The following is a 21,049-nucleotide window of genomic DNA, read 5'->3' as shown; positions in this document are numbered from 1 at the left end:
TTTCTAGAGAGTGGTAATTCAAATTTTAAATATTTTTAGATGGAAAAATATCTCTTCTTATTAAAATAAGTTCCCCCAAAACAGAAGTTCAAAAAGAATTAGAAATCAAGTATAATCTGTTCAAGAGGCCTTATCTTAGGGGTCAAGATTTTTTTAAAATTCTAAATTAAGGTTCCTATGGACCAATAAGATTCATCCAAATGTAGGGAGGAGATAAATGGAAGAATAAAAGGAAAATCCTCCAAAAATGAGACTCACATAAGATGAAGAGTTGACTAAGGACAAGGTTAACAGTTAAAAAAGAGAGATATTTAGAAGAAATGATGCATTTTTGACACCTCAGTATGGGGGAATTCCCCTCATGAAGGAGGTCCCTATTTCACATGTGTGGGAGAGTTTTAAACTTCCAAATAATGAGATATTTTTATCTCTCCTCTCTCCTGTTTCAACTAGATCCAAAAAGTGGACTAAACTTATCCAAAAATGGTCAAAAACTGACCAAACTGATCTGGAAAACTCTAGAACCAGTTAGCTTGGTTGGAAGCTCACTTTTTCCTATAAATAGAAGCCTTCCCCTTTGTTGAAGCTCAATAGTGTTTTTGCACTATTACCCTACTTCTCCCAAGGGCCAAAAACTGTGAATTTACTCATAATTCATTAGTTTTTGACCTTCCCTCTTCTAAAGATTGGTGGCCACTCTTGTTTCAAACAAGAGTAGATCCCTCAAACCATCAAGCCAAAGAAAAGCTCTCAAATTCTCCTTGTAAGTTGGAGATTCTTCTCTTTTCTATTTCATTTTATGGTTTTTTATGATTTTTATCTTCTCTAATATGAATATGATGTTATGCCTCATTGAAAAAACGCATTCCCCTCTCTTCTTTAGTAAATCCAGCCATTCTTTATCCTAGATGAATGATTAATGGATAAAATCAAGTTTTTCATAATGTTTCTCTTTGATAAGTAGAAAATGTTTACATTAGAATGATTTAAATACTCTTGGTGATTAATTTTAGAGAGTTAAAATTTGAAAAATGGTCAGCCATACAAAGGAGGTTATGGTGGTGAAATTTTCTAAAATTGTGAAAAATAAGTTTTACTTTTTTTTATTCAAAAAGAGTAATTTCCATCGTATATGTATTCTTAAAGTGTTATTTTTTATCCTAGGTATAGAAAAATGCTTACTAAAAATATTTTATAAAAAGAAAATGTTACTTTCTTTAGATTTAAATTCTATGTATAGAAGGAAGCTTATTGAAATTTTATTTTGATCATAAAAGAATAATTTTCATCATAAATGATTTGTATGCATAAACATATGCATAAAAGATATTTTTTTATTAAAAGTGTGATTTTCATCATAAATGATTTTTATGCATAAAAGATATTTTTTTACATTAAAAGTGTGATTTTTATCATAAATGATTTTTATGCATAAATGGATGCATAAAAGAAATTCTTTTATATTAAAAGAGTGATTTTCATCATAAATGATTTTTATGCATAAACATATGCATAAAAGATATTTTTTTATATTTAAAGTGTGATTTTTATCATAAATGATTTTTATGCATAAATGGATGCATAAAAGATATTTTTTTATATTAAATGTGTAATTTTCATCATAAATGATTTTTATGCATAAATGGATGCATAAAAGATAGTTTTTTATATTAAAAGTGTGGATTTCATCATAAATGATTTTTATGCATAAATGGATGCATAAAAATGATTCTTAAATGATTTTTATGCATAAATGGATGCATAAAAGAAATTCTTTTATATTAAAAGAGGGATTTTCATCATAAATGATTTGTATGCATAAAATATATTTTTTATTTAAAGTGTGATTTTCATCATAAATGATTTTTATGCATAAATAGATGCATAAAAGATATTTTTTTAATATTAAAAGTGTGATTTTCATCATAAATGATTTTTATGCATAAAAGATATTTTTTATATTAAAAGTGTGATTTTTATCATAAATGATTTTTATGCATAAATGGATGCATAAAAGATATTTTTTTATATTAAAAAGGTGATTTTAATCATAAATGATTTTTATGCATAAATGGATGCATAAAAGATATTTTTTTATATTTTTTATGCATAAATGGATGCATAAAAGATATTTTTTTATATTAAAAGTGAGATTTTTATCATAAATGATTTTTTTGCATAAATGGATGCATAAAAGATATTTTTTATATTAAAAGTGTGATTTTCATCATAAATTATTTTTATGCATGAATGGATGCATAAAAGAAATTATTTTATATTAAAAGAGTGATTTTCATCATAAATGATTCTTATGCATAAAAGATATTTTTTTATATTAAAAGTGTGATTTTCATCATAAATGATTTTTATGCATAAATGGATGCATAAAAGAAATTCTTTTATATTAAAAGAGTGATTTTCATCATAAATAATTTGTATGCATAAAAGAAATTCTTTCATGTTAAAAGAGTGATTTTCATAATAAATGATTTTTATGATGATAAAAGTGTGACTATCATAAATTGGATTTTATGCATAATTAGATGCATATAGAATTTTTATAATTAAATAGGTTCTCTTTAATCCTCTGTTAATTTTCATAAAAATTAGAAAAATGAATAAGTAGATAATATGTGAGAGAAAATTCTACCGTTTCATATTCACTAAGATGGGAATGAGAAAATTTTAAATAAACTATCGAAGTCGGAGATCCAGATAAATGATTATTTTATTCCTCTTAGAAATTCATGTTTAGTTTAGAAATCTGTAAGCAAATATTCAATGAACGAAATTTAGAAAAAGAGAAATTGAAATATTACCTTTCAAGAAAGATAGTTTAGGAAGAACCTTTCTAGACCCAAACTCTGATTCAGACTATTGACCAAGACCTAATTCCTTCGTCAGTTTCGATCAATGGCGATGTGCCCAGTTCAGGAAAAATGCACTCAAATCACCCACTGAATCTGAAACTAAGTTGAGAACTTTGATTTTGATCTGAGGATCAAGATTACAAAATTCGAAGAATTGTGCTTGGGAATCTAGACCTTTGATCTAGAAGTATTGGGATACGGAATTAAGATATAACCCTTGTATTCAAAAACAAAATCAAAACTGAAAACTTGCATAGAAACCCTGTTTTCTTTAAGGACTGTCTTACGCTAGAATGCTGGAAGGAGCATTTGGCATATGTGTTTATCTAAGGGAAGTTCGGTTGCAACAGCTAGCGGGGAGTGTTCAAGGGACAGCTCACGCGACAAAAACCTGCCCAGCCTGGGTATGGTGAAAAATGGTGTGCTTCTAGTACGATGGGCGAGGGCCGATGAAGCGGTCCCTGAGTGAAGTACCAGGACACCTAAGGAGGATCTTGGAGGTTTCTGACCAGGCGATGCACGGGCTCACGATGCTTAGGACACCCATGCATATGTCGTGGGAGATATATATATGAATGTTGAGATGAAATGATTATTGTAATCTGTTACCGGATCTCGTTGCTGACCAGCTAGTCCCAACGGAGAGTCTAGATGGTACTCTTTTTGTGAAACAAGGGATTGAATGGAAATTTTGAGTTATGAAATCTGTGACCATATCTATTTTGTCAATGGATTATTTTTATATTAAAGTTTTAAAGAGGAGTGTGTGCGTACCTGTTTTCTAAAGCTAAAGTTAAGAAAGGCATTCAATTATGGGTGGGTGAGTACTTGTTTGGTTCTACCGATTCTAGTGGTAGGGTGATGGCTAACCCATGGGTCGGATGGGGTTAGGCTGGAATCAGTGGAGTTTTAATAATCAAATTAAAAAATCTTAGGATTACGCTAGGATTCGAGTAGTTAGTTAATTCCCTGATAAATTTTCTCAATTGAGTGGATCAACGGCTGTGCCTGATTTTGATTAGGAAAAAAGCATTGAAATTGCTCAGATGATCAAATTATTTAGTGATAGTTCCTTCTATCTTGTTTATTCAGGTGAAGGATAGTTTAGATTGATCTTGTCAGAAAAAATCGTTAAGAAAATTCAAATTGGTGGAATCGTTCCCCGCTTTCCGGGCATGGAAAATTTTCCCGGTTTCGGTTTTCGGAGTGACCACCAGCCTAGTCTCGTGCCCGGACATCATCGCCCTCGTCACCGGCGGGTGTGTCACCCCCAGCGTCTGCGCCTCCTTCGTCATCACCCCCATCGGCGGGTCCATCACCCCCCGCGTCGGCTCCTCCTCCTTCTTCAGGAGGGAGAGGAGCCTGACCTCCTCCTTCTTCAGGAGGGAGAGGAGCCTGACCTCCTCCCGGACCTACATCATCTCCCTCATCGTCGCCGGGTCCATCATCCACATCTCCCTCATCGCCGGATCCGTCAAATAGGGAGTGGAAAATTTATTAGCTCAAACAATCCTCGTATTGAGGTTTCTAGCAGTGTGGTAGACCAAAGAAGCTATCTAATGATGAGATATTGTTTGATCTGAATGCAATGTTAGCTTCAAAGTTCTTGAGCTAAGTGTGACTATCAATAGGTCGTAATGATATCGATGAAGCATTACTAATTAATCTTCATGATTTTATCACAAATGAATATCTTGCTGGAAGTTGTTCATTTGAAAGAGCGGGTACAATATTCTATCTTCACTTTCAAATGGTTATTAGAATTCATGCAAAGTCAATTATTGTAGTCAATAAACTCCTGAAATGGGAAGTTTTAACCCACTCCAGACACGAGGGAAGAAACCAGAAATAGTTATGGGTAGAAGTGAGGGAGAGATTCCAAACTTGGAACCCATAAACGAGGAATCCAGAACAGAGGAAGGGTTTACAACCATAGAAGAAGAGGGTAATCTAGCAAACATGGCAGGTGAAGTAGAGGAACGACTCTACACCAAAAAGGATATTGAGTAGATGATCAATAACCCTATGTTCCTACAAGACATGGAACTCCTAATTCTACAAAGACATACGGAGGTGACTAATGGGGAGTCACTCTAAGGTACCACGGCTGGACCATCCCATGGACCCGAAATACCTAGAAGAGCCAATACAGGAAGGGGACGAGGTCTAGGAAGGGAGGGAGCAATTCCTCAAAGGCCTAGGATACATCCAACCATGGACATTAATGTAGCCACAAGGGCAAACCTGCTAAACATGGCGGCAGAGATGGGTCAGGGTGTTAAATTTGTAGCAATGTGATGAGCTATGGTGGATCAAATGCTAGAATCAACATCATTAGAAAAGATATTAGATGATAATTAAGATGTGATTAGTGAGCAATTAACTGATAGCTTAATGTAGGCATGGATAATAAAAAACCAGCAAATTCTCATTAGTCCAATGCCTCAATTTATAGAGTTTACATCCAAGCATCTAATCCCACTGATCTCTCCTTGATTCACTCCACCTCTTCCCAGAATATCTCCACACCTCCTAAATCTTCTCATGCTACCCTTTATTCTCTCCCAATAGATACTTCTCACCTTTTCACAGCTTCTCACTCATTTACAGATTCTCTTTTACAGCCTCTTGCAAAGGGCTTATTCCCGCACACACCCTATTCACTTGTATATTTCAACACGGGGGATGGTCAGAGAACTAGGCGCACTGCTCTAGAATCCTGACCTTCTCAGATGAAACCCCATATCATTTCAAAACTGGCCGGAGAAGAGTGAAAAAAGTAGGTAAGGGTGACACAAGGGTCACAATCCAAGATGGATCTGAAAAAGATACAATTAATACTAGATCCACCCAATCGAAGGAAGAGGGGTGTCAAAGGGATCAATCATAGAGGATCAAACGAGAAAAAGCAAGGAGAGCAACCAACAACACCTAAGGGAGTCGGTGAATATCCCAATGCCAACGAGGAAATAAGGAAGCTCGAAGAGGCCAAGGCCTTAGTCGAATAGTACCAACGGCTTCATGAAGCCAAGCTGAGAGCCAACCGGGTAAGGGATACATTTTATCCACGAAACAAGCCAACCCGGGATAGGGAATTGGACATGCCAACCCCAATTCCGGAAGGAACAAAAGAGGAGTCCCAAGCAAACACACTGTCCAGGCTGAGGAAAATGGGTTGGAGGAGTCCATCCATTCCTTCCCTATGGAAGAATACGAGACACCTACATGGGAAGAACCCTCTATCTCCAAAGAACCCAGAGACATAGGAAGTCTCGTTGGCTGTGCTATCCACGCCTGTCCAAATGCCATTAGGGCAACTGTTACGTAATTCACCAACCCTATGGACAGACATAAAATAATGGGTAGAGGGCACACAAAAGCCAGCCGATACTATATGTAAGACTCTGCCACCTCTGGCAGAAAGAACCTTGAAGTAGTATACAAGGAAAACCCGAGTCATTAAGATACCAGTTAACCAATTGGGACGCTACTACGAAAGCGATGACACAAATGCTACCATTTCGATTCATCATAATGGGTACCAACAGACATTGGCTATCCTAGATGGTGGGGTGGGGGTTAGCATCATTACAAAATGTTACTGGGAAAACTGGGAGAAACCTGATCTAAAAAAAGAAGATCTGATCTCGTTAAAATGGCTGACAGAACATCCTCGAGGCCCATTGGGCTTCCGGAGAATGTTAAATTTAGACTTTTTACATTTCACTATCATCATACATTCGTGGTCACGGACTTCCTACGCCAACCTAATACATATGACATAATATTGGGGAGACCCTTCATGAGGGAATCCAAATTGGTGCATGATTGGGCCTTGGATCATGTGTATGTACATAGTAGGGATTCGCAAATCTGAAAGATTAATTTGTAAACATGGAAAGCTCACCCCATGGAGGGGCAGTTGTTTGGTAATGATTTGGTCACAATGGAACGAACCACTTCTATACAGATATATCAACCTTAGGAGGGGGATCCCAAGGATGAAGAGAAAATGAAAATTTATGCATCACTTCCTCCTCTAGACTTTAGTGAAAATTAGATGCATCTGTTGGCTACCATTGATGTGATGCAGCCCAGAGGAACTCAGTATTTGGAATCCGAAACCGTCCCCCACGACCTCTATCTACATGGTTAATTAGCACATGGATGAGGAATCATGAGGGGAGACATCAAGTACAGAAGGTACTGTAGCACGAAGTCGTACCAGTGCTCAGCGCCTCAGACGATGGCCAAAATAGAAACGGTATATAGCTCGACAAAATACCCTATTATGAAGAAAACCCACGAATGCCCAGCAGCTGAGATACCTTGAGGCCACTAAGGTACACAATGAGTTCTTAAAGGATTGGGGCGAGGATTTGAGTAAGATATCATTGGAGGGAAGGCACAAGGAGAAAATCGTCCTTCAAGAGCCAGCAGACACACCCAAGCTTACAAAAGCTGGGCGCCAAAAATGCAATAAGGCCCTAGCAGAGGCTAAAAAGATTATGGCTAAAGACAAACATGACAATGAGGACAAGCCATACTTGCTCTCAGTACCCAACCACTTCAAAACCTACATTGTTGATGATGAATGGCTGAGGGTGATCCGATTGATAGCTACAAGGGTGAAAGAGGATGGGCTATCCACATCATACGATGGCCCAACAGAAGTCAAGGAGGTGGATATTGTGGGACCAAGGGAAGAAGCTCGGCCTATATACATTGCTAAAGATTTGACTGCGGTTGAAGAAGAAGAGCTCATTGCTCTCCTTAAGGAATTTAAAGATTGTTTTGCTTGGAATTACAAGGAGATGAAATGGGTACCACCTGAGGTGGTACAGCATCATACGATTCCAATCATGGAAGGTTCGAGACTAACCAGGCAAAAACCATCCCAAATTAATCCTACGTATGCGGCAATTGTAAAAGAGGAAATTGACAAGCTCATTGATGCGGACTGCATCTATGAAATCGAACATACGGATTGGTTATCACCAATCGTGATAGTGCCAAAAAAGAACGGGAAGCTTAGGGTATGTGTTGATCTTAAAAAGGTTAATGCAGCCACTAGGAAAGACCATTATCCATTGCCTTATATAGAGCACTTTTGGAAAGAGTGGCTGGAAGAGAAGCTTATAGCTTCTTGGATGGATTCTTCGGCTACAATCAGGTGTCCATAGCACTAGAGGACCAGCACAAAACAACTTTCAACACAATGTGGGAGACATTTGCATACAAGGTTATGCCGTTTGGCCTCACAAACGCCCCTGCAACCTTTCAACAACGATTGATGTGCACAGCCTTCAAGGACTACTTACAAAAGTGGTTGGAGGTATTCATTTTGACGATCTATGTGCACACTCTCGATGGGTAGACCATATGGCCTACTTAAGGAAAGTGTTTGAGCGATGTCGATTATATCGTTGAACCCCTTGAAGTGTCAGGTTTTGGGCCAAGCATGGTGTAATATTGGGACACATTGTCTCAAAGAATGGTATATCCACTGACGATAGCAAGTTCAAACTAATATTGGAGCTGCCACCGCGCCTACCAACTACAAGGGAGTGCAAAGGTTTATGGGTCATGTGGGGTATTATCGTTGCTTCATAATTTTTTATGCTGAAATAGCCAGACCCTTGTACAAGCTCCTCATTATCTTTGAGTGGACCGAGGAGTGTCAGGAAGCATATGATCGACTGAAGCAAGCATTAGCAAGGGCGCCAATTCTATGATCCCCCAATTAGGATCTCATATTTCATGTGCACATTGATGCATCAAATTTTGCTATTGGTTGCGTACTAGCCCAGCCTGGTGAGTTCAAATTAGATTATCCAATTTGTTTCTCTAGTCGTCAGTTGAATGATGCAGAGGTGAATTACACCACCACAGAGAGAGAGAGAAGAATTGGCCATGGTTTACACCGACAAGAAATATCGACATTACGTCTTGGCCAACAAATTCATATTTTTCATGGACCATCAAGCCTTACTATACCTTACACCATAAATAAACCTTACACCACAGGGAGAATCACACAATGGTTACTATTGTTGTTGTTATTCGACTTTACACTCACGGCAGTAAGGAAAGGAACACAGCATGTGTTGGCTGACCACTTGTCAAGAATTCCAAATGGGGAACCAGCAGTGGTGTTGATGATGACCTTCATGATGCTTGTTTATTTAAGTTTGGACATGGTACACCCGAATGGACTGAAGAAATCTCAGAGTATCTAGCTTATGGTTTTCCACAGGAAACCTTTGAACAAAGATAAAATGCGACAGCTTATCAAGCTTATCAAGCTGGCTACACCTTATCAACTGATTGCGCGAGAACTATAGAAGTTGGGAAAAGATAATGTGCTCAGATGGTGCGTTAGAGAGGATGAGTTCGTCACCATATTAGAAGAAACTCATTCAATGATAGCAGGCGAGCATTTTGCTGGAGAAATCACAGCTCGAAAAGTGCTTCAAGGAGGACTATGGTGGCCTACGTTATTCAAGGATGCCATAGAATTTGTCAAAAGATGCAAAGAATGCCAACGTTTCGCTATCCTATAGCAAAAGGAAAAGATTTCGCTCACCCCTATTATTGTAAGACAACCATTTGAGAAATGGGTGATAGATTTTGTGGGACCGATTAGTCCAATGGCACATCCATCCCAAGCTCGATACATAATCATGTGGCCACGAACTATTTCACGAAGTGGACAGAAGCCAGAGCCTCAAAGAGAGCTGATGCGCGAACAACTTCAAAATTCTTATATGAGCAAATTATCTCGAGGTTCGACTGCCCATTGATAAAATGTGATTGCGGCTCACATTTTATCAATGAGGTGATTGATCATTTACTTGCATGATTCTTAGTGATCCATCAAAAATCATCACCTTATTATCCACAGGCCAATGGTCAAGCAGAGAGTATAAACAAGATTTTGTGTACTATCTTGACGAAAACTTTGTAAGCAAGTCGAACAGACTGGGAACATAAGCTAACAGCAACCCTATGGGCCTATCGAACATCATGTAAGGTAGCGACAGGCTACACCCCCTTTTCGTCTAGCTTATGGTGTTGAAGCAGTTATGGCTATGGAATACCTAGTCCTCCCAAGCTTAAGGATTGTTGTACAAGAGCGACTAATGGAGAATGAATTAGTTGAAAGGCTAATTGACTTAGAAAATCTTGATGAGATCAGACTGATAGCATCACATGGACTCATGGTTGAAAAACTACAAAGAAAACACTGCCTCGACACAAAAACCTTAAGCAAAAAGAACTTGAAATCGGGGACCTTTTCCTCATGCATGGTGTCGGTAGCGCCAGGAAAAAGAAACTTAAATATCGAGGTCTGGGACCATTCCGAGTATCAGAAATCACACCTCAGGGGTTTGTCCGAATTGAGACAATTGACGGCATCCAAATGGAGGGGCATGTTAATGGAAGCAAATTAAAAAAATACTTTGGACCACTGACCCAAGAGATGCTCTTGCAAGAACATCTCTTGAAACAACAGAAACATCTTGCAAAAGAAAAGATACAGCAAGCACAAGAAGAGGCTAAGGATAGAGAGATCAAAGCCAAACAATTATTGCACAAAAGACTGCTACATGTCAACATGGCTTTCGTGACCCTTTTGGGACGAAGGGGAACTAAACATTGAACCAACACGACTCAAGATGGGACTTACTTCAACTAAAGGCCATGCAAGCATTATAGTAATAGATACGGGGTCAAGTCATAACTTGATCTCGTATGAGACGTGGGTAGCATTAGGTAAACCACACCTTGAACCCACTGATGTGGAAGTTCATAGCATTCACTTGATAGCCACAAAAGCCAAGGGATTTTTAAATGTTAACATTTCCATCAAAAATAATTCCTTGGTCGGGAAGGTTTTTGTCATGCCTGCAGGTTCCATGGAAGAAGAGATGATTCTAGAAAGATCTTGGATCTATACCAGTAAATGCAATATCCAATGGGAAGAACGAACAACATTAATAAGCACAGGCAAGAAGGTCATGTCCATACCACCCTTATGGAGCTCGACAAACAGAGGAAAGCACATCATAAAACTGATGAGCAAACAACGAGTGCAATGGCAACACCTCAGAGGACAGGACCAGCAACCGTTCTGCGAATACCCTACATCTAAGGGTACACAGAAGTGGGTGCCCAAGAATCAACTAAAACAGATCAACCAAACAAGATGGACAGCATAAATGATAAAAGGAACCCAAGAAGAGCCTACAAACAATTCAAAAGTCAGACATTGTGGACTCAAACCAATTGGCAGAACTCCAAGCGTCCAAAGAGACCTCAAGGAGCCCGTGATGAGAAATGGGTCCAAAAGGATTTACTGCGAGCACAAGGATACTACCAAGACAATGTAGTAATATGGGTACCCAAAACAAACTCAGGCCAATACCACAAACAGGTTAAGTCATCAAAAAGAGGGTGGTAAGAGTGTGCAACATCTACTCCCAACACAAGCTAGCACCACACCAACCCTTGTGTGGAGGAAAAACCAACCCCAGCCAAATGGGTTGGGAATTCCCAAAGCAACGAAAGTACCCACTTTGGCTACAGAACTAAGCAGGGAACTTAAGGGTAAAAACAAAGAAATTCAGCAAGGAGATGTAGATGGAAGCCCTCCACAACCAGACACAACAATAAAATTATTCAGTTGGGTAGAAGGTACAATAAAAAAACTCCCACATGGAACTAAAATGATTGCATCAGCAAATGCCCAAAAGTGCCCAAGTGACCCCTTGGTTCTCATGGCGATAAAAAAAAGGTATCCAATGAGTGCACAAATGGGTACAAGGTAAGCAATGCATTATTCACTCATCATGTGCATGTGTGACTGCTTGATCACAAAAGAAAAAAATGAAAAAAAAATTGATCTTATGCATTCCACGTGAAACTGCAAAAAAAAAGGATTCACGCCGTGAACCAGCTTATAGAGTTTCATGCCGTGAAAGAGTTCAAAATAGTTCACGCCATGAAACAGTAATTTTTTGGTAGCCAATCATAAAACGCCATGTGGCATTCTTTATTAAGATAGCCACCCTGTCTTACAGCTACATTATAAAATCGATTTTCTTTCCTTTTATGTCATTTTGCATCGTGTGATTGGAGTGATTGTTGCATTTGCTTCCCTGTGCATCTCCCGAGCTCACCATCTCTCTCCATCAATTCTCAAGACTACTCTTTTGAAGTGGTAGCTTGATACTCATTTTTCTTTACTTTTCTTTTATTGTTTTGGTTTTCAAATTGTGTTCTTCAAAACACGATACACATTAAGTGGTAACACAAATAATCTGGTTTTTCACAATTGATTCAATCAAAAAATTTCTAGAAAAAGATTAGTGCCTCCTCATATACCAAACAAACTTAATCAAATGATTGAATATATTATCTACACTTTCACGGAAATGTTTCCTGCATTTTCACGCCTGAGCCTTTCACAGCTAGAGAGTTTCACCGAAACATTTCGAGTTCCTTTCACGCCTGAGCCTTTCACGGCCCCAATGCCTTTCACGGAACAATTCTTGCACTTTCACGCCGGAGCCTTTCACGGCCACTGCCTTTCACGAAAGAGCCTTTCATAGCCAATGCCTTTCACAAAATAGCCTTTCACGAAAACGTTTCCTGCACTTTCACGCCTGAGCCTTTCACGGCCTGAGCCTTTCACGGCCAGAGCATTTCACAGAAACATTTCTTGCACTTTCATGCCTGAGTCTTTCACGGCCAGAGCATTTCACAGAAACGTTTCCTACACTTTCACACCTGAGCCTTTCATGGCGGCCAGTGCCTTTCACGTTTCCTGACTTTCATGCCTAAGCCTTTCACAAGACCAGTGCCCTTCACCTAATAGCCTTTCACGGAATAATTCCTACACTTTCACGCCTGAGCCTTTCATGACCAAAGCATTTCACGGAAACTATTCATGCACCTTCACAACCTCACCTTTTCACGGTCTGCACATTCACGCACTAACTCCTACCTTGCCATGAACTGACTATTAAACGACCAATGTATTTCTCATACACTAACACTCTCTTCAACCATACTAACCTATTCCCACTACATTACTTACCAAAAAAGAAAAAGAAAAACAGAATGATATCAACCCCACCAGTCATTCGACTAATCCTATGTGCTTGTTGATACAGATGTCGGCCTTGGAGTCTGAAGCCCACAAGAACCCATCTACCACTCAAGCAAGCAGTGCCACTGGATCCCCAGCCAGCCAGAAACGACGAGGAACATAGAAACCAAAGCTGAACTTCTTGGGTCCTTACGCCCAACCTTTCCATGGGACCCTGATCCGGAAGGAAACCATTACAGCCCATGAAAGGTAGCTCTCCAATACCACATCCTGGAGTGTCTACAAATACTGGAAGATGCTGAAGTGAAGGCTAAATTAGACAAAGTCAGTCTGGAAAGAATGGCGCAGATACTCCCACAGACTATCGACACGGAACTCTGCGCGGAGTACTTGAAAACCTATGACAAGCAAACCAAAAGAGGGAGAATCAGCAAGGCAGATGGCACTACATAAGAACTTGTCATCACAGAGGACCTAATAAGAGAAGCTCTACAGCTTCCAGCCACAATCAGGGCCCACATACACAACATTGACAAGATGCCTTTGAAGGACATGTTAAAGAAGAAGTCCTATAATTCGAATGGTGCAGAGTATGAAAATATCCAAGATGAGGCTACAAAGAAGGCTTGCAAGGCAATGTCTTTAATGATGTAGATAAAGCTTATTGACAGATACAACAGAGTGGATCTCAACAGAATAGCGAAAGTACATGAAGAGAAGGAAGAAGATTGGGCATTCTATCCACATAAGGAGATGGAAAACTATTTGAAAGCCCACCAATCTAAAATATCTAACCCATCACACACATGCTCAATAATGTAGCCAAAAGACCTTTCAAGGAGCCTAAACCGAAAGAACATATGCAATTGGCACTGCTACCAGATCAGCCCACATTAGCAGAGCCAAAGATGTACACGAAGGGTAGGCCATCTTAATGGAGACCAAGGATATAATCAAGCAGATGAAGAAAGATCACAAGAAGAGAACAGATAGACGAATAAGGGGGGTGCTCACCAATGTTGCTGCGGAGTCACAAAGACTAGAGGAAGAAGTGGCCACAGAAATCCGTACCTACCAAGAGGCTCTCAAGGAAAATATTCTCAATCCAGCAACAAATCACTCCTCCAACAAGCCCTGCCCAACTCATATTTACAGACTTATCTCCTCTTAAAGACTCTAGTCTAGCAGACACACCCACAGAAACAGCTCCTCCAGAACCAACAACACTCATACAAGCTGAGGAAAGACAAGGTGAAGAAATAGGCAGAGCCCAAGTACAGGAAGCAAAGGAACCCCTGGAAGTAAGCAAAAGACAAAGAACTCCAAAACGTCAAGTCCAAGCAAGAGGAGGAGATTGGAAGACGAAGAAAGACTACCACAACTTGCTTCCCTACAAAACATTGATTACCAACAATTCTTGCAGGAAACAATAGAAGGGCTTGATGAGATGCTCAACCCAACACCGACTAGGCTAGAGACAGAATCCAGCACCAATGCAATGCGGGAGCAAGGACAAAAAGTTTGGTGATGCCATGTCCTAACCACACATATGCTCCATGACCGAAACAATGCACTCTGGAAGCAGGTCAAAGAAACATCAACACAAGTTCAAAAGTTAAAGGCAAACCTGGAAGCAGCTGCTAAGACAACACACAAGGAGGTCATTATGAAGAGTTTGAAGGCTACAGAAGAGCAGGAGAAAAGGTACAACTCTCTGGAGAATAATAAACTTGTGTTACGCTAAAAAATAGTACAAAAAATCAAAGAGAATGTGATATCAATGCCAAACTAGAACAACTCCAGAAAGAAGCCAATTACACAAAAGAACTCACGACACTCCATGAGCAGCAAGTACAGGACTTCCAAGACAATGGCAAGGCCAAAGAAGCAGCATTGCAAGACCAAATTACGCAACTAATAGCACAGCTCAAAGCAGAGGAGGAGAAAATACATCTACAATAGGAAAGAGAACAGACCAACAAGGCCCATGCCAAGAAGATCAGAGGTCTCAATGAAACAATAACTGCAAGCCAGCCCGAAGCACACCGATATGAGTTGGCACACAAGGAAACAGTGACACAGCTCACAAAACAACTTCAAGACACTGAGAGGTTGGTAACACAAAGATTACAACAGATCACCGACGCTCAGGCAAGGGAAGCAACAGCTCGGCCTGCCCAAGAAGAAGCCACCCGAAGATTTGAAGAATTGGATGCTGCACGGATGGTTAGAGAAATAGCAATATAAAATCTCATTAGCAACACAGAATCCCGCATGCAAGAATTGGAGCGTCAGCTCACAATCCAAGAGAGAAGTCAACGGCTAGAACCCAATGAAGATCTTCATCTACTCCTTGAGCAGGCCTCCGAGTTGGGATAGTTGCCAATAACTCCTCGGGCCCCTCCTCACACTCTTTCTTTATTTTTGTCTACACTAACCCTCTCTTTACTTCAATATGACATAAATCTATCTAAGGATATAGGCCTAGGAGAACTAACCTTAATAAAAAAAAATACAGAAAGAATGTTGATCCCACCATAATCATGGAAATTTTACAGGGTGACTTAGTATTGACTAATCCTCAGGATATCTTTTTCTATCCCCTACACCCTATAGTGTTAAACCTTCGTAGTTGGTGTCGCGTTCTCCAAAACTCAAAAATTTTGGACAACGGTGTTGAAAAATTAGACCTGTTTATCCCATATGACATTCCAGAGACACCCGCCAACTACGAAGTCATAGCACATAGTTACCAATGGGTCATAAGTCACGGCGGCTGGTTAGAGATATATAACAGTCACCAACATCTAAACCTCTGTGAGTCTACTCTCTATCACCCTTATGGCATTCTAAAACTCTAAATGAATATTTACAAATATTTAGAAGCCATGCTAACCACTGTATAATACAATTTTGATGCTACCCATATAGAGTATCCAACTATAAATGAAGAGGAAGTTCTAGATTAAGGGAATTTATTAAGTCTCATAAGCCTAGTCACCCACCACCTAGCACAGGACAGGGTCAAGAAGAAACTTCTTCTTCATTTTAAAAATCCACTTACCCTGTCTACGCTAATGTCGCTAGTAAACTACTTAACCCATATCCTACCTTTGCAACCTACTAATACCTCTCAGGCTGAATGCATTTTCTTATCTTTGTATCCTCTTGAGATAGATTTTCCCACTAACACTCTAGCCCCCAAGGAGGTATTGGCACCTACCCCATCTCCAACAAGGCATGCTCAAGAGGTAAGACAAACCATCCCGCAAGACAATCTTGAACCGTTTACTAATGATACAATCTTGGATTCCTTGTCAACTCTACAGAGTACGAGGGGCTCATAAGAGCAGGCAATCCTCTTTTGAAGCCCAAATTAATGTTCAAGGTACTCATGCAGATTCTTCCCTTTGAGCCCACACGTCGGATCATGCCTAAAGCATACTTAGAGGTCACACCAACAAAGCAGCATATGTACCATACCCTCTCCGTGCCCCACGATCTAACTTAGAAGAACTTCTTCCATTGGCGGGAGAGGGCACCTTATGGGCAACAAGCACACAAAGCTCACCAATCCGCAGTTAGCTGATTTTTTGGAGATAAGGATAGTTACATTTATGATCAGCTACTATTTCTACAGGTGGAGAAAAGCAAACCCCGTGCACACAAGAGGTGTGCACGGGGAGAAAGTTACATTTATGATCAGCTACTATTTCTACAGGTGGAGAAAAGCAAACCCCGTGCACACAAGAGTTGGCTACGCCACAATCGTAACTACTGAAGAGCACCCCCGCCTGGAGGATTTAGGAATTCAACCCGACTAGAGAAAAGAGTACTTGGCGATTCCAGAATACAGCCAAGTGTACATGAGCGCGCCACCAACATTGCGGGTCGATCCATTGTACATGCCAATTAAAAGAAGATGGATGCCTCTGCTGGAGTTTCAAGAAGCCAAAAGGCGTGACTCTCATGTGTGCTACAACTTCCCAATCTTTGTATACCAACAACATTTGCCCACATTCAGGAACAAAGACAGTAGATATTGACATGGATCCGAGCATGGTGCAACATTCCCAACCTCGCTATAGCTAGTGTCAGATTTTTGAAGTTAGTGGTGGTGCTCATAGACCAACCAAAAGAGCATTATGATGGCTATGAGGCAGAACACTTGAGGTTCGATAGGCCCATCAGATAGGGGGATCATGCTTTATTACCACCGGCTCCGATGTATTCCCGGATACATGTACATCACTTTTGAAGACATGGTGGATACTAGATTTTGGAGATCCCATTCGGCTTTCCGACATACACTTAAGAAGCTCCAATCCAGGAGAAATTTTTACCGAAATGAGTTTGGTGACCAGGACTTCTAACCTAGGTAACAGAGGTTTTGCGGACAGAACCTACATCAAGAAGGGGGGATGTTAATCCCATTTTGGATTAACAAACATGATCCTCAATTGAGGAAATTAATAAGTGTCATGAAACAAGACTATAGAAGTTGTACATTATGAGATATTGGCCACCCAAGGCCTAGTAAGTGAGTTTTGGGTGCCCAAGTGTAAATAAGGGCCAATTGTACATAAGGCATTTTCTCAAGACACAATCCCCTTTGTGCTGTTGAGAGCTCTCCCTTTGTGTCTTGAGAGAGATTGAAGGAGTGAGAGCATTCTAGCATTGTGTCTCTTTCATGCTTGTGTGATTCATGCTTATTATGTGAGAGAGTGTGAGAGAGTGATTGCCCTATGGCGACAATGTGAGCGACTCTATGGTGAGAGCGTGGAGGTGGAGCTTGGAGTTTGGATATTAACAAGTGAGCTTGGAGGCCTCAAGGGACTCAAGATCGAAGCATTGGTAAGTACCCTACGATAGTTTTGTGATCTATTGCTCATCCTTTAGGTGAATGTGTAGAGTTCCCTCTTGGAGGTGTGGTAACCCATAACACTTGTGCTGGTGGTCTTAAAGGAGGCTTTTGATGCATCTTCATGGAGTTGTCGGGAATGTGTTCCCTTGATGTTATCCTCAAACTTCAAAGCACTCCTACAGCATTGTTCAAAAGAGATTGTCCCAAGGCAAACAAGGAGTTGTGCAGGGGAATATCTTCAAGTCCCTCCAGAAATCTCCTAATTAGTCTCTCATTAGAGAACTTGTCTGCAGTACTACAATGTGAGTGGAGATCTCTAACTCTGTTTATGTAATCTCTGATGGTTTTGCCCTCATTTTGTTTAACATTATTGAGCTGTTCAACAGGGCTCCATTCGGTACCTTGACGAGAATACCCCACTTTGAAAGCTTCTTTTAGAGCCTTGAAGCAAGCTTTATCTTCCAATTTCAGAGATCTAAACCATTGGCCAGCTTTGCTATCCAAGGTAAGGCCAAAGGCACTTATCTTAGTCTGATCATCTATATTGCCAAATGCGTCGCAGATCTGATTAAACATCTCCAGGTGAGTAATGGGGTCACTTGTCCCATCAAACTTTGTGATCAGCTTTGAGCTGATTTGGTTCATTCTTGCCTAGGTTGAACTGGTGCAGGGGAGTAATGCCAGTGGCTACCCCCTCCCTATTTCCATAGCAATCCTTACATTTCAGGTGTCAACCCTATCATGGCAGGAGCAAGTGGTGCAAGTTGGGGAATAGGTTGTGGAGGAGCAGAACCAGGCGGATGGGGTTCTTTGCCCTGTGGGAGGACATGGTTGTGGCCCACGTGGTCCCGTTTGGTACACTTGGTTTGCCCCTTGAGGTGGGTATTGTTATAATAGACCGATGGGCTCTGTTATGGAGATGGACCTGGGTAGACCCATTCTCTTTGGTACGATGCCTCGGGCCTTTGGGAAGATGGGCCAGGTTCCTTGTTTGGCATGGTTTTCGGAGCTCTGAACGAATCTTCCACCCTCTAGATAGGTATGGCTCTCCACCCTCTAGACAGGTATGGCTCTCCACCCTCTAGACAGGTATGGCTCTCGCTCTGGCCGACTTCCACTCTAGGGTCTAGAGAAGGAGTGGGCCCACTTTCTTAAGGTTGATCCATATCTCTCACTTTGGGTTGCAGTTCTACATACTCTATGTTTCCCAGGATAAAATTGTGAAGCCTTGATGCAAGGCTTTGCTGAGAATGAGTTAGAGAGATTGGAGTAGGTTACTGGACAAATGGTCTATCCATACACTATGGTTCGGGCTCTCTTGCCTCAGGGTATCGAGTCCCTCGTCCACTACTGGGGAGGTCCTCGCTCTTGCTAGTACTGTCAAAGATGAGCATCGTTCGACTCCATGTGGTATTTACTGATGGGTCTGATCTAATTTGCGAAGGGGCATCTAGAGAGCTCACTTCGTCGAAGAGAGGGTTATTTCTCACCAACCTACCCGAGCGTAGGTGCATGGGAATATAGAAGTATTGTGCATAGCCCTCTTAGGAAAGTTTCTTTTTCCTTCTTTTTCTCTTTTTTTCTTTTTTTAAATAAGTAGCAGCCATACGCTCATGAGAAAACGGGCGTACGCTCCTCAGTGAGAGAAGGAATGGACGTTCGCTTCTCGACTGGCACAGTGTGTGCTTCAAGGAAATCGAGATGGAACGGGCGTTCGCTTTAGGTAAGGAAGGGAACACATGTTTGAAATGAGATTGAAAAATGGAACAAGTGTTTGCTTCAGGGCAGGAAGAAACAGGTGTTTGAGATGAAGTCGATTGGAACGGGCATGGTGAGGTGATGCCGCGGGCATTCGCTTCAAGATGGACACGGGCATTCGCTTCAAGATGGACACGGGCGTTCACTCACCAAGAGGAGAAGGGACGGACGTGCGAGTTTATGAACTGTGGAATAGACATGGCAAGTTGTGAAAGGAATCTCAAATGGGTGTTCACTCCAAGATGAGGAGCGAACGAGCATGGCAATCCTTGGAGAGAAGACGTGCGCTTTGGAGCGTACGACCGTGGCACTATCAGCTGGCAAGGAATTTCCAAATTTTACTGGCCTACAGGTCTGATAGCCACTTTGACAGTATTAAATTCTCCTAATTTAAATGCAATTCAATGCACATGAGGCCCAATTAAATGCAATTAAACTAATTTTAATGTTCTTTCCAAATTTAGGCAGCAAATCTACCAGATTTGGGTTGCAGGCAAAAGGAACGAGCATGCCAAAGTTGGAACGGGCATTCCTTGAACTTGCCACGAACATTCACTTCTTAGAGAAGCCTGGCAGAATGTAAATTCGTCTGGGAACCTCTCTTATCTAGCGGGCACCTTCCCATGGTTTTTTGATGTTTTTGTTTTTACAAGGAGCTAGAGCTAGTCTCTAGCTACTTATTGATACCTACAATAATGCATGGTTTAAGCTAATGGATTGAGATTAATTGAATGATTAAATAGAAATACAAACATGAAGAAAAAATGCAAAAATTGAAAATTGCTTGAATGTTGAGGGCAAATAGGGGCACTTACTTGCTTCTCCTTGCTCTCAGTGAAGGCTCGAATGCTCTAATGCTCAATCAACGATCCAAACTTTGGGTAATCTCTAACAAAACACAAAACAAACAATGTTAATCAACCAACTGGTAGATTTCACTCTAACCTAGCTAAATCAAACTCTGGCTAATGAATCAAGTAAAGGGCACTTACTTGCTTCTCCCCGCTCTCGGTGAAGGCTCGAATGCTCCAATGCTCAATCAACGATCCAAACTTCGGGTAATCTCTAACAAAACACAAAACAAACAATGTTAATCAACCAACTAGTGGATTTCACTCTAACCTGGCTAAATCAAACTCTAGCTAATGAATTAAGTAAAGGACCCTAAGCCAAATTCCACTCCCCGGTAGCGACACCAAAGATGTTAATGGACTAACATGCTACCTCACAAGCACAAGAGAGAAGAAGAAGAAAGTGCATGCAAGGGTCAAATCTGGTGATTAGCACTTGGCCAACCCTATTAGGGTTAACTCCACGATGTGAGGTTGCTAGGGGCTCACTCTACACTCTCTTTGTGTCACCCAAACAGAGATCCAAGCAAGCTAGGTAGGAGCAAGAGGAAAGGATCTATGGAGAGCTCAACCTCTACCTCATGCCAATCAT

The sequence above is a fragment of the Cibotium barometz genome, chromosome 26 (genome assembly GCF_041138505.1).
Source record: "Cibotium barometz isolate CiBa-2024 chromosome 26, ASM4113850v1, whole genome shotgun sequence".
NCBI lineage: Eukaryota > Viridiplantae > Streptophyta > Polypodiopsida > Cyatheales > Cibotiaceae > Cibotium > Cibotium barometz.
Note: the sequence above shows the minus strand (reverse complement) of the source record.